This window comes from Dermacentor variabilis, chromosome 4 (assembly GCF_050947875.1).
Source record: "Dermacentor variabilis isolate Ectoservices chromosome 4, ASM5094787v1, whole genome shotgun sequence".
Taxonomy (NCBI): Eukaryota; Metazoa; Arthropoda; class Arachnida; order Ixodida; family Ixodidae; genus Dermacentor; species Dermacentor variabilis.
The window spans coordinates 223,596,238-223,616,499 of NC_134571.1; the positions used below are offsets into that span (position 1 = coordinate 223,596,238).

At 50.2% G+C, this 20,262-nt stretch overlaps 1 protein-coding gene across 4 annotated transcripts in view; it reads right to left on the bottom strand.

The window, feature by feature from the left end:
- Positions 1-20,262, bottom strand: part of LOC142580129 (putative fatty acyl-CoA reductase CG5065) — a 182,656-nt gene that overhangs the window by 97,135 nt on the left and 65,259 nt on the right. The window contains exon 1 of one of the 4 annotated variants that reach the window (XM_075690948.1): positions 914-1,122. The exons of the other annotated variants lie outside the window; for them this stretch is intronic. The gene's annotated coding sequence lies outside the window, so the exon portion shown is untranslated. Of the gene's footprint in view, positions 1-913; positions 1,123-20,262 lie in introns of those variants that run through there. 4 annotated transcript variants of the gene reach the window in all.

Sequence of the window (20,262 nt, forward strand, 5' to 3'; positions counted from 1 at the left end):
GTCGCCCTGACAGCGGCGGCATAATCACGATGTAATGAGAGCATAATTACGATAGAATCACGAAGACCGATCGACGTCGATGAAACGACGAAGGCAGTATGAGGACGATGGTAGGAGGACAATGGGATGACGTTACTGAAGTGATGACGATGGTAAAACGACAGCATCAAGCCGTTGGCATGATTATCTTGTTATGACGACGACTTTGTGACAATGCGGCATGACGAGAGTTGGATGACGGTATTATAAAACGAAGACGATAGAACGACCGCGACAGCACTACGACCATGGTATGAGGACGACTGAATGACTACGATTGTATGACGACGACACATCGACGATGATGGCATGAAAAGGTATGAGGAGAATCGGATGACCACGAATATGACAATGGCGGAACGGCGATTGAATTACGAAGCCAGTATGAAAAGGATGGCCTGACGGCGGCGGCACGAAGAAAGGCGGTTGACGAAGCTGGAATGACGTTTGTGCAACGACCACGACGGCACCATCACTCACGAGTACATACCTAGTGGCTCAAGTTTTTGTCAACTTGGCCCACCAAATGGGCGTAAAAGACGTGACGGCAACGAAACGACGATAGTGAGATGAACCTTAAAGGACGATGACTGAACGACCATGACGACATTACGACCATGTTACATACACGTGACGTGTAAAATCAGTGATAACGATGAGCCACATTAAACAGGAGCATATTTTTACTTAACAGAGGGCCCTAGCTGACGGTCATTCCTTGGCGGATAAATCTCCGGGCCCACTTCGCGCAGGCCACGCGTGATCTTAGCCACGCGCCCGCTTCGCTTTCCAGGCCTGTCCGTAGCCAGCCGCCGTTGCCTTAATCTGAATAAAGCATTTCGTAAAGTATTGAGTAGAAGCGAAGTGCACTTACCCCTTAAGTAGCTTGTACTAGGTGCTTGAACCGCGATAGAACAGACGAAGCGTGGGCGCCCAAGAACGGAAACCACAGAACCCGAACGATTTCACACACTCCCCCGAAGGTTCTCCCTGCGGCAAGTTCCGAGTCTCGTTGCCACAAACAGGTCGCACAAGCTATTGAGACGATGTTGCGCTTGCAGGAGAGCGCCGCGTAGGACGGCCCCTATGTGGTGTGGTTTCAACGAGGGCCACCGACCGCACTGCACGACTTGACACGGATGAACAAAAGACCAAGGCGGAAAACTGGGAATTCCAGGCCTCCACGACATCGCGAAAACCTTCCTGGAAGCACGCCCATTGTGATTTTGCTCTCCGAGAAGTTGACGCAGGGACGAAGGTCTTATGACGCAAGAGGTCATACAGCTGCAAACAGAGGCCAGCCACGCGGTCTGCCCTGCTGCAAGAATGCTTTGTCACTGACTAGGCATTGTCCCCCCGTTCTTCCACGGTTGGGTTCACGTCACGTAAGCAGCTTTTTCCTAGATGCACTCATACATCAACTGCGCACGTTTCATTCATCCGAGAGCACTGCATGTTGCACACATACAGGCAGCCCGTACTAGAAATATGTGGATTTGAAGACGTCACACACTGGTAAAGGTGCCGGAAAATTGGCCTTCACACGTTATCTGGTGTGACGCTCGGAAATCGCTTACAAATTACGAGCGAGCAGCGTTTTGCAAGGCTACACATGAGTAATTAAACGAGAAATGTAGTGCGGAAAACATTCAGACACGCTGTCTATGTTTTGCTCTGACAACTCGAGGTTTTCTTCATCTGAACCCATAGCGCGCTACATGAACGCCTTTTTTTCGTTTTTCATTTCTTGCCCACCTAAACCGCACCACAGCTTCTGAAGAAAAAAGGAATTATGGTGAATTCACGACTGCAGCCGACATCGGCTGCAGGTTGTTGCTAAAACCTCAGCGAAGGCTCTAAGCTGGGCCCGCTGCGTGAAAAACAGGCATTCCAAAGCGCGAAGGTATTGGCCCCGACGCTGCAGTGATGCCTTTTTCTATTGCTCTTCACGCTTTCAGCGTTTCGCCAGCGTCAGAGGGACGCTCGGACTGCGTTATCAATGGGATCAGCTGTACATGAACGGTGGATGTTAACATAGAATGAAGCGCAAAGCATCGCTACAATATCTCGGCCCAGCTGCGGGGCGAATTAGCATCGCTAGTTTCAACAGTGCGCCTCATAGTTAACCACGTATGAGCAAATATTGCAAAGAACCGAGTCGTCTGTCGAATTGTAATTGGCAAGGACTTCACCGCATCGATGACCTAATTGAATTTTGTGTCGACCGCGAAGGAATGGTGGAAGTCGAAATGAATACAGAGATTAGCTGCAAATAGTCGTTCTGCGAGCGATAAAGACGTGTTGAAAGGGGTCCTCAACCACCTGTCGGACTTGGCGCAAAACATTCATCGGATGGCATATGCTTTGTGAACCTTTCAGCCAAATCTTGCACTCATGCGCGGTGCCTGGGACTCCCAAATGCAGCGCGAAGTCACCTTTCTCACAAACGCTATCTTTTCAACAAAAGTGGTCTTCTCACTTTTTTCTTGCTGCTGTACTTCGTCATGTAGCAGGTTACCATAGACGGCTGCTAATGCTCGATAGATGACAATCAAGAAAGGAGTTTGGATCATTGCGCTTCTACCTACGCTTCGGTGTATAGTTATGACGCAAGTTTACTCAAAGAAGTGAGCGAAAATATGTGCGAGCCGGCGCACCGGCGACGCGCCGCGGAAAGGGGGGAGAGCAGCAATTATCATACAATGTTTCTTCCGAGGTGGGATGAGGAAACGGGTGGAGAACGGGGGGTCAATTTCCCTTTGTCCTCTGGTAGCTTCAGCACTAGTTAAAGGAGGGAAGGTGCTTAAGGTGCGAAGTCGGCGCCCCTCGATGATTCAAGTGCACGGTGCCAGCGCGAAGGAAGAGCCGCTGTCCGGCAAAGAGACGCCTTATTAAAACGCCGAGGCGTCTGTCCGAGTGCAAGCCCGAAACTCCGCTCTCCCCCACACAACCAAAACATGACTTTTTAAGCCCTCAGTTGCAGAAAGGAGTCGCAAACCAGCCGATCACACATGTGAGTTCACACCATTGGAAACAATAGCACAACAACCATCGTGCCGCACACGGCATTGGTGGAAACAGTGACACACTTTATAACACGCCAGGGGATAGGATTGCTCAAAGACATGTGTCATCTCCCTCTCCCCTACGTTAGGCTCCGAGTATGGGTCTTGATGTCCTGCACTTTTCTCCTGCAAGTGGCCGCCACGCAAGCTGCGAGAATGTTTACACGAAGCCACGGCTTATTGAAGGCATGTCTGCCGGACAGTGTCCTGCCAGTGCCAGAAAACTCGGTTCCCTGTGGAGCTGCGGGCCGGTTCGCTTGAAATCCAAACACCACAATTGGGACGCGATGGCGATCGCACACAAACGAATCCATCGGTCGCAGCCGGCTAAGTGGTCGCAAAGACACTGCCGTTTTCACATGGCATTCTCAGAAGGCCCACGCGGACAGAGCTTTAGTTTAGGGGACGCAAGGCGTTGCGGCCCCTATTGCTTCGGTGCGCTTGCGTTTGCAGGCGCAAGCAGGAACACGTTATATGTTAGCGGCCCCAAACGCAAGCCGCAGTGAGGTCTCATGCGCTCGCAGCGTCATCAACGTGTGATCGTTGCTGCGTTTTTTAATATATGAAATCAAGCATATGAAGTAAAGTACATTAAACGGTTTTTATTAAAAGGAGTTAATACATATAAAATCGATGTCTGTCGACACTTGGGAAAAGATTTAAGAGATTATCTACGCGCCTACGTTACGACTGAGGCCGAGCCGAAGCAATCCATCCAAACATACGTTTGGTGCAGCATAATCTGTTGTGGTCTGTGTTTTGTTTATTTAGAGCCTCCTACAAACTTTGACATGCCACCGTTGCGGTGACAGCGTGCCGGTGTGCTCTCCGGCGCGAACGTGTGAAATGCACACGTCCGCGCAGACATGCCCTGCGTCTGCGCGGCGGGATGGGCGGCTAGTCTCGTTTCAAGCATCACTTGCAAGGGACCAAAAGAACGACGAAGCGCTGACTTCCAACTGATCGTGCTCTACCTTAGCTAGGCATTCTAATCAATGTAGTAGACTTATCACTGAAGCAGCAGCGATTGCCGAAGGCGACTCAGTACGCCGTCAATTGCATTAACAGGTAAAGAACTGATTTTCCTGAGGTCGCACACGCGCCCTCGTTAATCTTAGGCGGCGGTCATGGTTCCTTTGAATTTTGAATGCATACTCATGTCGGTTGGATGCTTTGTGAGGGGCGCTTTTGTCTTCTTGTCTCAGTATATATGCGTGTTACTCAAGATAAAAATAAGTTGGAAGTCAGCGTTTGTCTTCGTCATTCTTTTGGTCCCTTGTCCTTGTATGCGATGCAAGTAATGTTTGAAACAATGGAATACCAACTAGCCTGTACCCAAAGTGCAGTGCCTAGAATACTTGAAATGTGATTACCCCCAAGCAGCGCGCATGAGAATTGATGAAGCCGCTGGGTGATGCTTCAGCTGAGAGGCGTGCTCGCCTGCTTAAAGCGCGAACAGTCTCTCATAGCAAAAGGGCAAAGAGATGCCGGGGTAATGAAACACAGGGCATTGTGAGGGTACAACAGGTATGAGGTACTGAGAGGTATTTGGAAGGGAGTAATGGTGCCGGGGCTTACTTACGGGAATGCGGTCCTGTGCTTAAGGGAAGAAGTTAAGTGGAATCTAGAAGTAAATCAGATAGCTGTTGGAAGATTAGCACTAATTGCCCACGGGAAAACCACAAACGAAGCAGTACAGGGGGATATGGGCTGGGCATCGTTCGAAGCACGGGAAGCTCAGAGTAAAATCCTATACGGAAAACGCCTGAGGAAATTGGACGATAACAGGTGAGCAGCTAAGGTATTTAAATACCTATACAGAAAGAGCGTTGACTCTCGATGGCGGAAAAGTACTAGGAAGCTAACCAGTAAGTATGCCAGACACGAGGACGGAGAAAGACACAGCATTAAACGACAGGTTAAAAACACGGAAGGTAAAAATTGGATAAATTCAATGGAAAAGAAGCATAGTGTTGAACTATATCGAGACTGGAAACAGCAGATCAGGAAGGAAGCGTTTTATGATAACTCAAGAGGCAGTGCCCTACTCTTTGAAGCTAGGTGAGGATGTGTTAGAACGCGGAGCTATAAAAAAGAAATTTAACGAAGAAGAAGACATGTAGTGTGTGTGATAAATCTAGAAACAATAGAAGACCTCATACTAAAATGTGATGGTATTCATCCCGATGTAGATGCGGGTACAGTCACGCTTCCCGAGGCCCTAGGGTTCAGAGATAACGATAGTCATGTATATAAATATGCGGTGGAAATTAGCAAAAAGCGATTGGAGGTTTGGTGGCTCAAAAGCAGAGAGGTGACATAAGGTTAAAAGTGTAGGAAGACGTATATAAAGAAAATGGCGAATTTTAACAACTTACAACACAGTTAAACAAAAATAAAAAGCTGAGCATGGTGGCAACTGCCATCACCCCGTTTTAAAGGGGACGCTCCTACCTTCCATTAATCCATCCACGTCAGGTCGCCGCATGAAACGCATGCTTGTATCATCGGCTGCGTGCGTGGTGCGTGCTTTATCCATTTTTTTCGTGCAAACGCTGCCTTGAAGATACGCGATGAGCCGACGACAAAGTCATTGCTTTGTACCCGGCTGCAAAATCGGGTACAAATCATGCGAGGAGAAGTTGTTTGGTGTGCCGAAAGAAGAGGACGTATTTCAACAATGGCGGCGCAATATTCCAAAAGCAGACAGGCCTGTTGAGTGCAGCGCAGCTGTCCGCGAGCTGCACTTTGACATACAGTTCGTGAATCGACCCTTCGAGCACACCATTGACGGCAATACTGCGCGCCTTGAGAGAACGAGGCCAGTCCTGCCTGGCGCTGTTCCGACTATTTTTCTGGTGTGTCAGGCACACCAGGAAGAACTTACCAACAACATAATGAAGTTCTTTCTTCTGACTAGGCTACATTTCTTCACCAAGCCCCTGAATAAAGATAGGCTGTCACCAAGCGAAAGAAGGAAACACCTGAAACTAAGGAGAACCACTTGAATGGCAACAGCTTATGTTGGACGTATGACGTGTTCTCATTTGTGTCCTCGATAATGTAGAAATGTAGATAATGTAGAAAGCCTGCCTTTTAAAAGTAGAGTTGAATATGTTTGATCTAACTGAAAAAAAATCCAGAGCGTTCGCTGTATTTTCGTAATTTCTTCAATGTTTTAGTGTCAATTATTTGTCGAATAAAACTTTATTGTAGCAAAGATTTCTTTTTCGATTGTAGAAGAAAAACAGATGATCATTCAAGCAAATATACAAATTCTGTCCCCAGATCGCATTGCAGCAGCTCGCTCGGTCCGAACCGAACTTGCTAACTTTTATTTCTCGTGCGCCGAGACCTTGGCAAAGTTTGTCACCTTTGATAGCGGCACCGCATCCCCATTTCAACTAAAAGCCACAAATTTCATTGCGGCAGCGAATGCAGTTGGGGCTCCCAGAATCAACGTGCTAAAAAAGCATGCAAAAGAAGCGCGAGATCCGAGAGCAATCTGCAGCAACGAAATTCACGGCGGAAAAAAAAATATCTCTTTACAAAAGTATTCATGCACATCAGCACTACAGAAAGTTGGCGTAGAAAGAACGCACCGGAATTCAAAGGCAGGTTGGCAAACTCAGTCTATTTACTGTGCGGCGAGCAGACGACATCGCAGCACGCAGACATGGATGGATGGATGGATGTTATGAGCGTCCCCTTTGGATCGGGGCGGTGGGTTGCGCCACGAGGCTCTTGCTATTATACTGCCTAATGTTCTACCTAGGTTAAACAATGAAAAAAAAAACAATATTAACTACGACGCCCAAATTTTCTGATCCCCTATTGCGAACTGTGCTTTTGTACGTGTCCGTTGTTTAGTCGTTTCCCTACTTTTCTTCCACCAATCCTCCAATCGCCTCTTACTAATGCCTATTGCGGACATGTTTGCTTTAACACTGCTCCCGCTGAACCCAAGGGCTTCAAGGAGGCCAGTGGCGCCTCAATCGACCGCTGGGCAGAAGTCTTCACATTCTAATACAACATGCTCCACAGTTTCCCTAGCTTTACCGCAGCAAGCACATGCTTCTTCCTTGTTATATTTCGCTTAATAGGTGCGTGTTCTAAGACATCCCGATCTCGCTTCGAAAAGTAATCAGCTTCCCTTTGAGTTATCATAAATTGTTTCTTTCCTGATTTCGTTTTTCCCTCATAAGCAGTTAGTCATAAGAGGTTTCTTTTCCATTGCCGCCACCCATGAGATTATTTCGGCCTCTCTGACTTTCCGCTTGACCTTCTTTGTTGCTGTGTTGCCCACCCTAGAGACCGCATACTTGCTGGTAAGCTTCGTGGTTCTTTTCCTCCACTGTGAATCAATGTTTTTCCTCTCCAGATACCTGAACACTCTCTTAGCCCATTTACTTTCTTCCATATTCCTCAGCCGTTCTTCATACTCAATTTTACTGTGAGCTTCCTTCACATCAAAACTAGTCCAGCCCATATCGCCCTGCACAGCTTGATTTGTAGTCTTCCCGTGAGCGCCCAATGCGAGGCGACCCACTGACTTTTGGTTCCCGTCGAGTCCTGATTGTACCCCTGATTGAATGCAAACAACCGCATTTCCAAAAGTAAGTCCTGGAACCATTACACCTTACCACATACCGCAGAGGACCTCGTATCTATTGCATCCCCATAGCGCTCTGTGGTTCATTATGGCTGCGTTTCTCTTCCCCTTTACTGTTATGGTTTCTTCCTCTGTTTCCATATATCTATTGCCTTCGTTTATCCATAAACCAAGGTATTTATATTCTGTTACCCGAGGTATTTCTTGGCCCTGTATATCCACTGTCTGTTCACTGTTTTCAGTGAACACCATAGCACCTGATTTTCTAACACTAAATTTCAGACCTAAATTGTAAGCGGCAGCCAGCGCCACCTGGACCTCTTTCCGACGTATCGCGGGAGTGCTTGAAAGCCGGCGGCGCGGTACGCACACTTCCCTATTCTAGACACTGGTCCCAAACCTTGGGTAGACTCGGCTGGTCTCGTTTCTCGTAAGTTCTCATACACCGCGAGAGTCACGTGGGTGACGTGACCGCTTAGGGCAGCGATGTTTTCGTCCGCCCCAACAACGCAAGGACGCAAGCACTCCCTACCTTTTATCGTCACGCCCGTCTCCCCAAACACTCCCTTTCAGCTTAGACCGTCTTCCCGTTTGTTCCGAGCTAGGGTGCAGATCTGGAACCTCTTCTACGGCGCGACCACTAATCCAATTTCATTCCAGGCATGGGTGTCTCTCACGTCGTCTCTTTGCGGAAACCACGCACATCCTTCGTTTCCCGTAATTGGCCGATAGAACAGCGTGTGAAATCGCCCTGCGCTTTGCTGCAGTCGCCTAAACTGGGCCACACAACAACAGCAAGACCAACTTCGTAACCTCAAACTGACTACGGGTATTGAGTAGAGATTGCACTCATTCACAGAGAGGCCTCAATGTGGCCGCAGAAGTTTGGGGTGGGAAGTAGAAGTCATCATCATCATGATCAACGTATTTATGTCCACTGCAGGACGAAGGCCTCTCCCTGCGATCTCCAATTACCCGTGTCCTGCGCCAACCGATTCCAAATAGCACCCGAAAATTTCCTAATTTCGTCACTCCATCTAGTCTTCTGCCGTCCTCTACTGCGCTTCCCTTCTCTTGGTACCCATTCTGTTACCCTAATGGCCCAATGGTTATGTAGTCTGTAGATTACACGACCTGCCCAGCGCCATTATTTTCTCCCAATGTCTGTTAGAATATCGTCTACGCCCGTTTGCCCTCTGATCGAAACTGCCCTCTTTCTGTCTCTTAAAGTTATGCCTAAAATTCTTCGTTCCATCGCTCTTTGTGCGGTCCTTAACTTGTTCTCAAGGTTCTTTGTCAGTCACTTCCAAGTTCCTAGGACCCTTATAGTCTATAGCGTATAGTTAAACATTCCTAGGACACTGATAGTGTCTACCCGCGGTACTGAGGAGCCCTTACCGGTGAATAATGTAATGTGGCTCTCTGTTGCTGGCTTCCAGGACCGGTGTGAACCGCCTCTGGGCCTCTTCTTGTAAAGCAAGAGCTCGGATTTAGCGGGCGAGCACCTTAGGCCGGTGGGGATAAGATACCGCTCCGTCACATCGATGGCCTCTTGCAAAGCACCCTCGACCTGCCCTTCACATCCACTGGAGCACCAGATAGTGATGTCATCCGCGTAGATCGTGTGGTTAATGTTCGGGATTTTGTTCAAGGCTCTCGACAGGTTTATCAGGGAGATGTTGAACAGCGTCGGGGAGATCACCGCCCCCTGAGGTGTTCCCTTTGGCCCAAGCTGGATTTCGTGGGTCAAAAACTCGTCAATCTTGAGTCTAGTGGACCTTGAGGAAAGGAAGGAGCGCACGAAATTGTACGCCCGTTTGCCGTCGTTACACTCTGTCAGGCTCTTGAGAATAAAGGCGTGCGATATGTTGTCAAAAGCCTTTTCCAGATCCAAGCCGAGAATTGCATTAGTGTCGGCGGAGGTAGAGTCAATGACTTGAACTTGAACTTGAACTCACGGCACTGTTGAACCCCTCGACTCCCTCAAGGAACTCCAGCAGCCGTCGTTTGCTGTCAACCGCCGACGGAACTAGCAATCTGGAGCCGAGCCACTTCACTGGTGCTTTTGCGACATTTACTGTTAGCTTTTAAAACAACAGAATATTTAATCCAAGGAACCTCATCGCTACAGATGCGAGCCAAAATGTCGTGTTCATTGCATTCGATGACATGCCAAAATGTCAGCTGCTTACCTCGAACGAAGTTCGACAATTCTTTCAAGTCACAAAGCTTGTCTGCTTCGTCCTCATTCTAGGCAGTGATAACTGACTCCGCAAGCACTTTCTCAAGGGCAGCGGAGTCTAAGCGCATTCGCTTGCTCTCTGGGTCCTCTCGTCTAGTCCCTTCTCTGGACAGGCAGCTTGGGCATTCGGGAAGTACCGTCGGTACGGCATCAGGTCGAAGCCATAAACATGAGATCGACACTGTCACTGTGCGGCCGGTGGCTTCGTCAATATGGATTGTTTCTCGAACGATGTCCTCTGCTTTGAAGTGACGCTCGCACACCTAAACAAAATAAATACTTCCCAAGTGCGGTTACTTAACATCAAGGGCTATGTGTGACGCATTTAGCCTTTACGTGCTACAAAGGAGTTGTAAGCAACGCTTGCAAACCAACGGTAGAAGCAACCTCCTCAGAAAATAATAAACATTTAACATTTCCTACCCTGGAGTTAGCTGACACGACCAGGTTTTCACGTGCAATCGCACGGATCCTCGCTTTTCTTAATTCGTCGGTTTTAGGGAACGAGAAGACGTGCACCTTGGGGCATGTCTTGTAATTGCGATTGCACCGCGGCACACAACAGTTCCTAGGCGTTTCGCAGTTTCTTCTAATTCGGCACAACCCTGTTCGGCCCACATGACACGCGATAAACACCGATGTCAGTCGCTGTTGCCGATTCACGTACAGAAATAAAGATTCAAGCAAACAACAGCGTTTTGCAACGACCACGTGCGTCTGACGGCGCCGCATACGCGCGCTCAAGCATGCCGCCACCGCCGCAGACCAAGGCCCCATGCCGATAACGTATGATCCCGTGGCCACAGGAGCACCCCGGCCTGGAAGAATTTAAAAAAAGATAATTTAAATTATGGGGTTTTACGTGCCAAAACCACTTTCTGATTATGAGGCACGCCGTAGTGGAGGACTCTGGAAATTTCGACCACCTGGGGTTCCTTAACGTGCACCTAAATCTAAGTACACGGGTGTTTTCGCATTTCGCCCCCAACGAAATGCGGCCGCCGCGTGGAAGAATTTCCTCTAGGTGGCGTTGCGACACTGCGCCAGGTAAGGCGATGTATAGGGAAAGAGTGGAGGCGGGAGAAGGACAGCCAGATGCAAGCACTGCCAGAAGAAGGGGCGGATGCTGCAGCTAAAGCAGCCCACAATGCTCCCGTTGCGATAAGCACAGCGGTAGCCGCATCGGACTATACACGGCACCGGCTGTTCAAACTACTGACCACCGCCCACGGAACGCGCGAGTGGCTAGCGGTAAGCCACCCCAGCCCCTATCCGAGAAGAGACTCACGAGAGGAGAACAGCTACTCCTCCTGCCCCTCAGGACAGGCAGCGTTTGGCCTGCCGCCCGCAAATTCAGCGTAGGGAGAATCGCATCACCTGCCTGTAGGAGACGCGGCTCCCCTGAGACCCTGGAGCATATCCTATGCCACTCTCCAGGACTAGTGTCAACGACAGGAGACGACAGCCGCATACCGCCGCCTCGGCCTTCCAGCCAACACCGTAGACCTTCTCTTCCCCCGCATATCCCCGGTCGCTGCACTGCAGGCCTTCCTCGAGTTTGCTGCTGCGGCCGGACTTGCCGCCTTGTAGCCGATCTCCCGGCCACCTGCTCCTTGCGGTGTCCTGCCATGACACGTTGCAACAGCTAGCCCTTCCCACAACCTACTTTATTCCCTTCCTTCACTTTTTTTGTCCCTCTCTCCCCTCCCCCCTGACGCTGAGCCGTGCTCTCACGGGTAGCAGAAAAGGCCATCATTTTCTCTTTCCTTCGAATCACTATATATTGTCGCAATACAGCGCGGACAGTAGACAGGGAGACGTTCAAGAGCCGCAGGGCAACTTGTTCAAGTACAAAACAGGCCAGAGACACGTCTTGTTTGTCCTTGCCGAAATCTCACTGACCCACTAGACGAACTCCGTTAATGTCCCTATCTTCGTTGTCGTCTGCATAGAAGAATAGACGCGTCATTTGTCTTTCCCTAAGAGAGCATCGTCCCGATGCTAGACCAGAAGTGTCACTTGCGGAATAAAGGGTCTCTCGCATAGTTCTTCGCTCACATACGGCTTCATGCGGACAAAGTGCAGAAGTTCAGGACGGTGCGTGCGGCGCCGCGTACAATTGCGATTATCGGGGACGACCTCGTACGTGACGTCACTGAGTCGGTGCAATACTCGATATGGTCCGAAGTATCGCCTTAACAGCTTCTCAGAGGGGCCTCGTTTTCGTATGGGTGTCCAAATCCACACTCTGTTACCGACGTCATAGATTACTATTCGACGATGAAGGTCATAGCGCCCTGCCTCGTATTCTTGCTGCTGGCAGATCCGCAAGAGGGCGAGTTGCCGAGCCTCTTCTGCTCGTTGCGTAAACACAGCGACGTCCCTATGAGTGTCGTCAAAGTCATGTGGAAGCATCGCATCCAACATCGTTTGTACATCCCGCCCATGAACAAGGGTGAACGGAGTAATGCGCGTCGTCTCTTGTTTCGCCGTGTTATATGCAAAGGTGATATACGGTAAGATGTCGTCCCAATTTTTATGTTCAACATCCACGTACATGGAGGGCATGTCTGTAATTGTTTTGTTTAGGCGTTCTGTTAATCCGTTGGTTTGTGGATGGTAGGCGCTTGATTTCCGATGTGCCGTTCCATTTAGCAGCAAGACTTGAGCTAAAAGTGCAGCCGTGAATGCGGTTCCTCGGTCTGTTATTACGACGGTTGGTGCGCCGTGTCGCAACACGATGTGCTCAATGAAAAAGCGCTCCACTTCCGCTGTGCTACTCTGAATTGCCTTTGTTTCAGCGTAACGTGTGAGGTAGTCGGTTGCTACGATAACAAAGCGATTCCCGGCAGTAGAAGTAGGAAGCGGACCCAATATATCCATTCCGATTTGAGCAAATGGTCTTCGAGGAACCTGAACGGGTTGCAGGAGGCCGGCTGGTTTCGACGGAGGCGACTTGCGCCTCTGGCAATCGAGGCAAGTGCGGACGTGATGTTTCACGGTGGTGTTAAGTCTCAGCCAGCAGCACCTCTGCTGCACTCTGGCAAACGTTCTCGTGTAGCCTGAGTGACCAGAAGTCACCTCGTTGTGACAGGCTTGAAGTACTTCCGTACGATGAGCTGCAGGAATGAAGAGCAGATAGGGGGACCCGGTCTAAGAAAAGTTTCTTTTGTAGAGGACTTTGGCTCGCAAACAAAGCGACAACAGGCCTCTTGCGAAAACTCTAGGCGGTTTCGCAGATCTGCCCTCTAAGTAATTGATGAACTCAAGCAACTCAGGGTCGTCCCGTTGTTGTTGGGCGATGGTGGATGTGTCCAGAACACAAAGAAATGCCGAGGCTTCTTCGGGTGGAGCAGATGACTATCGGCGATCGAGACAGGCAGTCAGCATCTGTATGTCGTTTCCCCGACTTGTACTTGACAGTCATGTCAAACTCTTGCAGCCGTAGGCTCCAACGCACCAGTCGTCCCGAAGGGTCCTTAAGGTTTGTCAACCAACACAGTGAATGGTGGTCGCTGGTAACTGTGAAGTGGCGGCCATACAAATATGGCCGAAATTTCATAACAGCCCATACTACGGCGAGACATTCCTTCTCAGTTGTGGATTATTTAGCCTCTGTACGTGAGGGTGTTCTACTTGCACAGGCAAGCACACTTTCTGTGTCCTCTTGCCGCTGCACAAAAACAGCTCCCAAGCCAACACTGCTAGCATCAGTGTGGAGCAATGTAGGAGCGGTCTCATCAAATTGAGCAAGCACTGGATGTGTCTGGAGACGTTCCCAAAAGTCAGTGAATGCACCTTGTGCTTCGTCGCCCCATACAAAAGCAACGTCGTCTCTCGTCAGGCGAATTAAAGGCGACGCAATGCGAGCAAAATCCGCAATTAACCGCCGGTAATAGGCACAGAGGCCCACAAAGCGCCTGACAGCCTTTTTATCGGTTGGTACTGGAAACTGTGCTACGGCCGCAATTTTCTCAGGATCTGGGCGAACACCTGCGTGGCTGACGACGTGACCGAGAAACTGTACCCCGAAGCCAAAGTGGCACTTCTCCGGCTTCACGGTGAGGCCGGCGGACCGGATGGACTGCAGAACCGCCTCAAGCCGTTGGAGGTGTTCTTCAAAAATTGTGGAGAACACGATGACGTCGTCCAGGTACACTAAGCAGGTTTTCCACTTCAGACCCGAAAGCACAGTATCCATGAGGCGTTGGAATGTAGCAGGGGCAGAGCACAAGCAGAAAGGCAAGACTTTAAATTCGTATAGGCCGTCTGGCGTCACAAAAGCAGTTTTTTCAAGGTCTCTCGGATCTACCTCAATTTGCCAATATCCGCTTTTTAAGTCCATTGAAGAGAAGTAACGCGCGTGACGAAGCCTGTCGAGTGAATCATCTATACGGGGAAGCGGGTACACGTCTTTCTTTGTCACTTGATTTAGTTTTCGGTAGTCCATGCAGAAACGCAAGCTGCGTCTTTTTTCTTAACTAGAACTACAGGAGATTCCCAGGGACTCGTTGATAGTTGAATCACGTCGTCTTCAATCATTTTTGCCACTAGTTGTTGTATGGCTTCAGGTTCTCTGGGAGCCACACGATAAGGCTTTTGGTGAATTAGTCTTCCCGTATCCTCTGTAATTATCCGATGCTTCGTTAGAGGCGTCCGTCCGACGCTGGACGTCGACGCAAAGCAGTCATTGAACTTCGACAATAGCGTCAGAAGCCGCTCTCGTTCGTGCTGCGACAAAGCAGTGCTGACGTCGAGTGCAGAAGCTGGGCCTTGCGTAGGTGTTTGTTCGAGTTGCGAACAGCGGCCTCTAACATCCGCAACACCATCAAAATAAGCCACAACCGTGCCCTTTGGAAGGTACCGTCGCTCTGTGCTAAAGTTGGTTAGTAACATAGTAACAAGTTAGTGCGCCCGTCGGTGACATTGACGATTCCTCGTGCGACCGAGATACCGTGAGTAAGCAACAATGTGGCTATTTGGTCGGCAACTCCCTCGTTATGAAACGGTGCGTCAGATGCTACCGTAACAAGGGTGCATGATCGAGGTGGGACGACGACGTCGTCTTCTGCTAGACGAAAGGAGTTGCGTTGCGGCCATAAGCAATGGACAAAACCAGGGCTCTTATAAAACGTCACGATGTGGTCCGGAATGTTAATTACGGCGCCGTATTCTTTCAGGAAATCCGTTCCAATAATCACATCCTTACAGCACACAGGAAGAACGATGAAAGTGGCCACGAAAGAAGAATCCCGGATGCTAATTCTAGCAGTACATCTTCCAATAGGCATCAGTAATTGCCCGCCTGCCGTCCTTATGTGGGGTCCCGTCCATTGCGTCTTTACTTTCTTCAGACGGAGGACGAGTTCCTGACTCATTATACAGAAGTCGGCACCATTGTCGACTAACGCTGTCACCGGCTGTCCATCCACCAAAACGTCAATGTCGGCGCTCACAATTTCTTCGGTGTCGGGGTTTATCGGCATCACGTCAATCTGCGGCGAGAGTGTCGGGGGCTTTTTATTGTCTTGCGGTGGGCCTGCAACCTCACCCCTAGAGGTCGCCGCCTTCAGTTTCCCCGGCGTGGGCCGGGTGGCCTTCGTCCTCGGAGGTCAGCAAAAGTACGTCCAGTAGGGGAACGTATCTGACGTGGAGGGGTTGGAGAGCGCGACCGACGGCCGAAATCGGACTGAACATGCGGCACAGATTCGTCATTCGGGTGCGCTATTGGAGGTCCCTGAAAAGCAGTTCCGTCGCGGCGTAGCATGGAGTCGTCATTTGCACGTCGACCATAGGACCACGGACGAAAAGGTCGAAATGATGTGTCGCGATGGCAGCAATGACGCGAAATGTGGCCGACGCCTCCGCAGTGAAAACAGAGTGGGCGCCTATCGACGGTGCGCCATGCGTCGGTTCTCCGAAATTGTGGCCGTCCCGTAGTGTCGTTTTGTGGCGTTGAACAAGGCGCTGTGAACGACGGCTGGTGGTATGACTGTAGCTGCGTGACGGATGCGCGCCTCGAAGCCTCCTCTTGCTGCGGCGACCAAGGAGCGACTGTCGGAGGCTGGTGGTACGGCGGTGTGGTTGTAACGGGTGGTGGACATCGGACAGCGGCTGCGTAGGTCATGGGACGCTGGTGATCTTGCAGATCGGCTGCCGGTAACACCTGCCTGATTTCGTGACGCACCACTCCGGCGATTGACGCCACGGGTCTGTCCACTGTCGATGTCAGAATCTTTTGAATTTCTTCTCTGACGAGTTCTCTGACGAGTTCTCTGATCAATTCCCGCAAGGGGTTCTGATACTCGCCAGTCACTGCGGCGGCATTGATTGTGGTGCTGGTGGACAGTCGATCGTACTGTCGCATCTCTGATGAAGGGCCCGCTCAATAGCCGTAGCCTCTTTGATAAAGTCAGCGACGGTGACTGGTGGATTCCGCACAATCCCCGCGAACAATTGCCCTTTTACACCTCGCATGAGGTAGCGCAACTTTCTTCAGTCATTGTAGGGTCGACTCTACGAAAGAGGCGGGGCAATGTCCTCGGCGAACATTGTTACCGACTCATTAGGTTGTTGTATACCCGTAGCTCCATCATCTGCTGGGCACGGTCGCGTCGGTCGGCACTCGCAAAAGTATCTGATTTTCTGACAAAAGTCATTCCATGTCGTTAGGCTATAGCTTCGCGGTTTTCGTACCAAGTACGGCCGCTGTCGTCAAGGGCGAAATAGACGTGGGAGAGCTTTTGCTGCTCAGTCCACTGATTAATCTGTGCGACGTGTTCATATTTGTCAAGCCAGTCTTCAATGTCTTCGAAGACTGCTCCGCGATAGCGATCGGGAACCAGAGGATGCAGAATGGTTACTTGCTGTGGACTGGAAAACCGGCTGCTTTGGGGTGCTTGCGTTGGCCTGGTTTCGGCCATTGCGATATGTGTGGAGCTCCTAGAGGGAGGTGGTTGGAGAGGGGAGAACTCCGGGGCGAGGCCTAGCAGTAGACGACTAAAGCGATGCACGGGTGTTGTAACTGGTGATAACACGTCCAGGCTAGAGGAACGACTCCCAGAAGGACTCCCGAGCATCAGGCGCGGTCAGTACCCCGCACCTCCACCAGTGTCGCAATACAACGCAGACAGTAGACAGGGAGACGTTCAAGAGCCGCAGGACAACTTCTTCAAGTACAAAACAGGCCAGAGACACGTCTTGTTCGTCCTTGCCGAAATCCCACTGACCCACTAGACGAAGTCCCTTAATGTCCCTATCTTCGTTGTCGTCTGCATAGAAGAATAGGCGCGTCAATATACTGTCAGATGCGACAAATGCCACTGAGGAGCGCGCCCCGCAAACGGAGTAGCGAGGGAGACGGCTGAGAGCCGTACATCCACGCGACGCGGTGACTAGAGGGAAATCAGGTGCTGCGATCGTTCAACTATCACGGGAATGATGGGAATTTACAGGCTACGGATTGGTACACTGTTGACTGCCAAACTAGTCTACGGGTATTTTTCAGCAGTTTTGGTTTCGCTCCAAGCGTAATATTGGTGTAATCCGCAGTGGAACAGTGCGACGCAGAGCTCTCTACCTTTGTTCTGTTGCTCAAAGTGGCCATAGCGCGCTGTGCCAGCGGCTATGACGACATTTGTGTCGCGGTGTGGTGTCGAAGCTCTGACGAGAAAGCGACGGCGTCGTAAACGTTGAAAGAACGTGTTTTGACCGTTCTTACCTAGGTCTGTTAAGCGTGTTAGGTTGGCGATGTCGCGTTACGTGCTTTATGAAGTTTCCGAAGTGAAAAAAGACTAATACAAGACATACAGTTGAACTTCTAGTGGCTTGAACATCGAATTTGAGGGCTTCATTACGCATTCCTCACTCATGTGCACATTTAAATGTGTTTCAGGACATTTGAGAACATAAGCTTACTTGTGGTAGAAAATGCTGCTGTTTCCTGGCTGTAGTCTGCAGTCGCAAAATTGACGTAAGTGCAGAGCCACGCCATAACAGCTTCTGGCGCACGCTTCAGGAGCGGTACGTCAATATAAAATGTAACGAAGCATACTCGTAGGAGGCCACAAGCGTCCTAGCTAGCAGTGCAGCAGATTTTAAGACGTTTAGCAACCGTGACGAGAGGATAGGCAAAAAGACGTGATCCGGCTTTGGAGGACAAGGGGAGAGCAAGGCTAGCGCCGTGCGCGAGAGATGGCGCTAGGTGCGCATGCAGCTTAAAACCCCACAATTTTCCAAAAGTAGCGCCATTCTTAGATCTTTCCGCCACGCCGCTCACCCCGATGTTTCCTCCTCCACACCTCCTGTCATCCCAGCCTCCTCCGCTCCCACATTGGCCAATCTGCCACGTGAAAGCAGGCGCCGCGCTTTTGTATATATTTTCTTTCCAGCGCGGAAGCAGGCGCCGCGCTCTTGCATATTTTTTTCTTTCCAGCGCGCTCCGACCGCCATTGTTGGCCCTGCGAGACGAAAGCACACGCGAACGGACTTATCTAGTGCGTTGGCGGAACAAATCGATGCGTTAGAGACGAGAACCTAATTGTGATGCCTTGCTGCTGCGCCTTCGGTTGCCGCAACCGACACAGCGACGGCAAAAGGCTTCTTTACCATCCGGCGAGCGCAACGCACAAAGAAAAGTGTGGAATAGTGTGAGGAAGTGACAAAAACGCACGGCTTCGTGAAGCGCCACGGTTCCTCACAACCTTCTTTTGAGCCTAGTTCACGCCTGTCGCTTCGAAAAAGTATGTGTTCATGCTGTACGTGCTTCTAGCGCATTTAACTTGACAGTTTTTCCTCTGTGCGGTCTTTGTTTCATGTAGTTTCGTCTTCCGGCGGAAATGTACGCATCTGCAGCTGGCCTGTGGCATAAAAGCGACTTTATTCATGCTGTGTTTTAAGCTCCACCAGTGGTTAGCACATTCTCGACGCCTTTGCAAGGCTCACTATGACTTACAGATGCAGTTGTTTAGCTTCAAATGTACGCCCGCATGTACTGATTTGGTTTGTGGTGATTAACGTTTTTAACGTCCCGAATCGACTAAAGCTACAGGGAGGTGGTAGTGGATGGCTCCGGATAACTTCATTTAGGTTGCCTGGGGATGTTTAATGTGCACTTCGTTCGTTGCTGTACCAGGGCCGGTAAATTCCTCGTTGGCGTTTCGTAATTCTCGCGCGGGCGCGGTAGCGCTGCGCCAGAAGTTTGCGCCTCGGCGTAATTGTATTTCTTTATTAGATTTTATTTGCTGGTTGTACTAGTTATTGACGACGCCTCCAGGACACCAAAGCGGCAAAGTGAACACTTGTAATGTCGCGTGTTCTCGAGAGGCCTCTGTTAGCCGTTACACGTGCCCTCCTGGAGCCGTACTTATAAAAAAAAAAAATCTATCATCGCGATTACCAAAGTACCCGCAATGAAAAAAGCGCCCCGCGACTGGTGCAACATACCGCGCCCGCGCGAGGAGAATTACGGAACACCAACGAGAAATCTCTTCACGGGCTTCTTGCATTTCGCCTCTATCCCGGAAGCTACCGGACGCGTCCTCAATATTGCAGCCATGAGCAGCGGCTACTCGCACGTTTTGTGTGCAGGATTATAATGGCCGAGAAGGACCGCAAGGGACCGCAGGCCCGCTGATAAGGATTAACATTTTTACTGCTCAACGCTAACATATTTATCCGTCCGATTAAGTAAATGGGTATCACATGTGTCATATAAACTTGATGTGAACCTACGAACCACGTACGCATACATTCACGATGTCCAAACCTGAAACTGGCCATTACGCGTGCGTTTGAGCACACCACGTGCATGCGTCGCGTTCCAGCAACATGAACTCTCAAAGTGCGCGTGCTTTACGCCTTACATAATGGTGCATTTCTCCATTTTTTCCGCAGTTCCAACATAACATTCTTAAGGCCATTTATCGGCTGACGAAGCAAGATTTCGAATGAGAAAACTGCTCCGCAAAGCTCGAACGAACTTTTCCGCGGATTTCCTCCGCTAGCGTGTTAGCCGTCGTCTGCTACGGCAGGGCCAGCATGGGCGGCGCCACCATCGAGGCCGCGCCGAGCGGAGGAGGAGGAGAGTGGTTGGCGCTACTTTTGATAATTGAGGGGTTTTAACGCAGCTTGTTAGTAAGTTTCTGTTTAGCGCACGCAACTTATAGCGTACGCTATACGCTATAGTGTAGTGTACGTTTTATACAATTTTAGTTGGCCGGCGATATCTTCGGTTCTCAGAGGCCATATGTCGTCGTTGCGGCTATTTCTCAACTGTAGCGATAGGTGGCGATGAAATTTCGAAT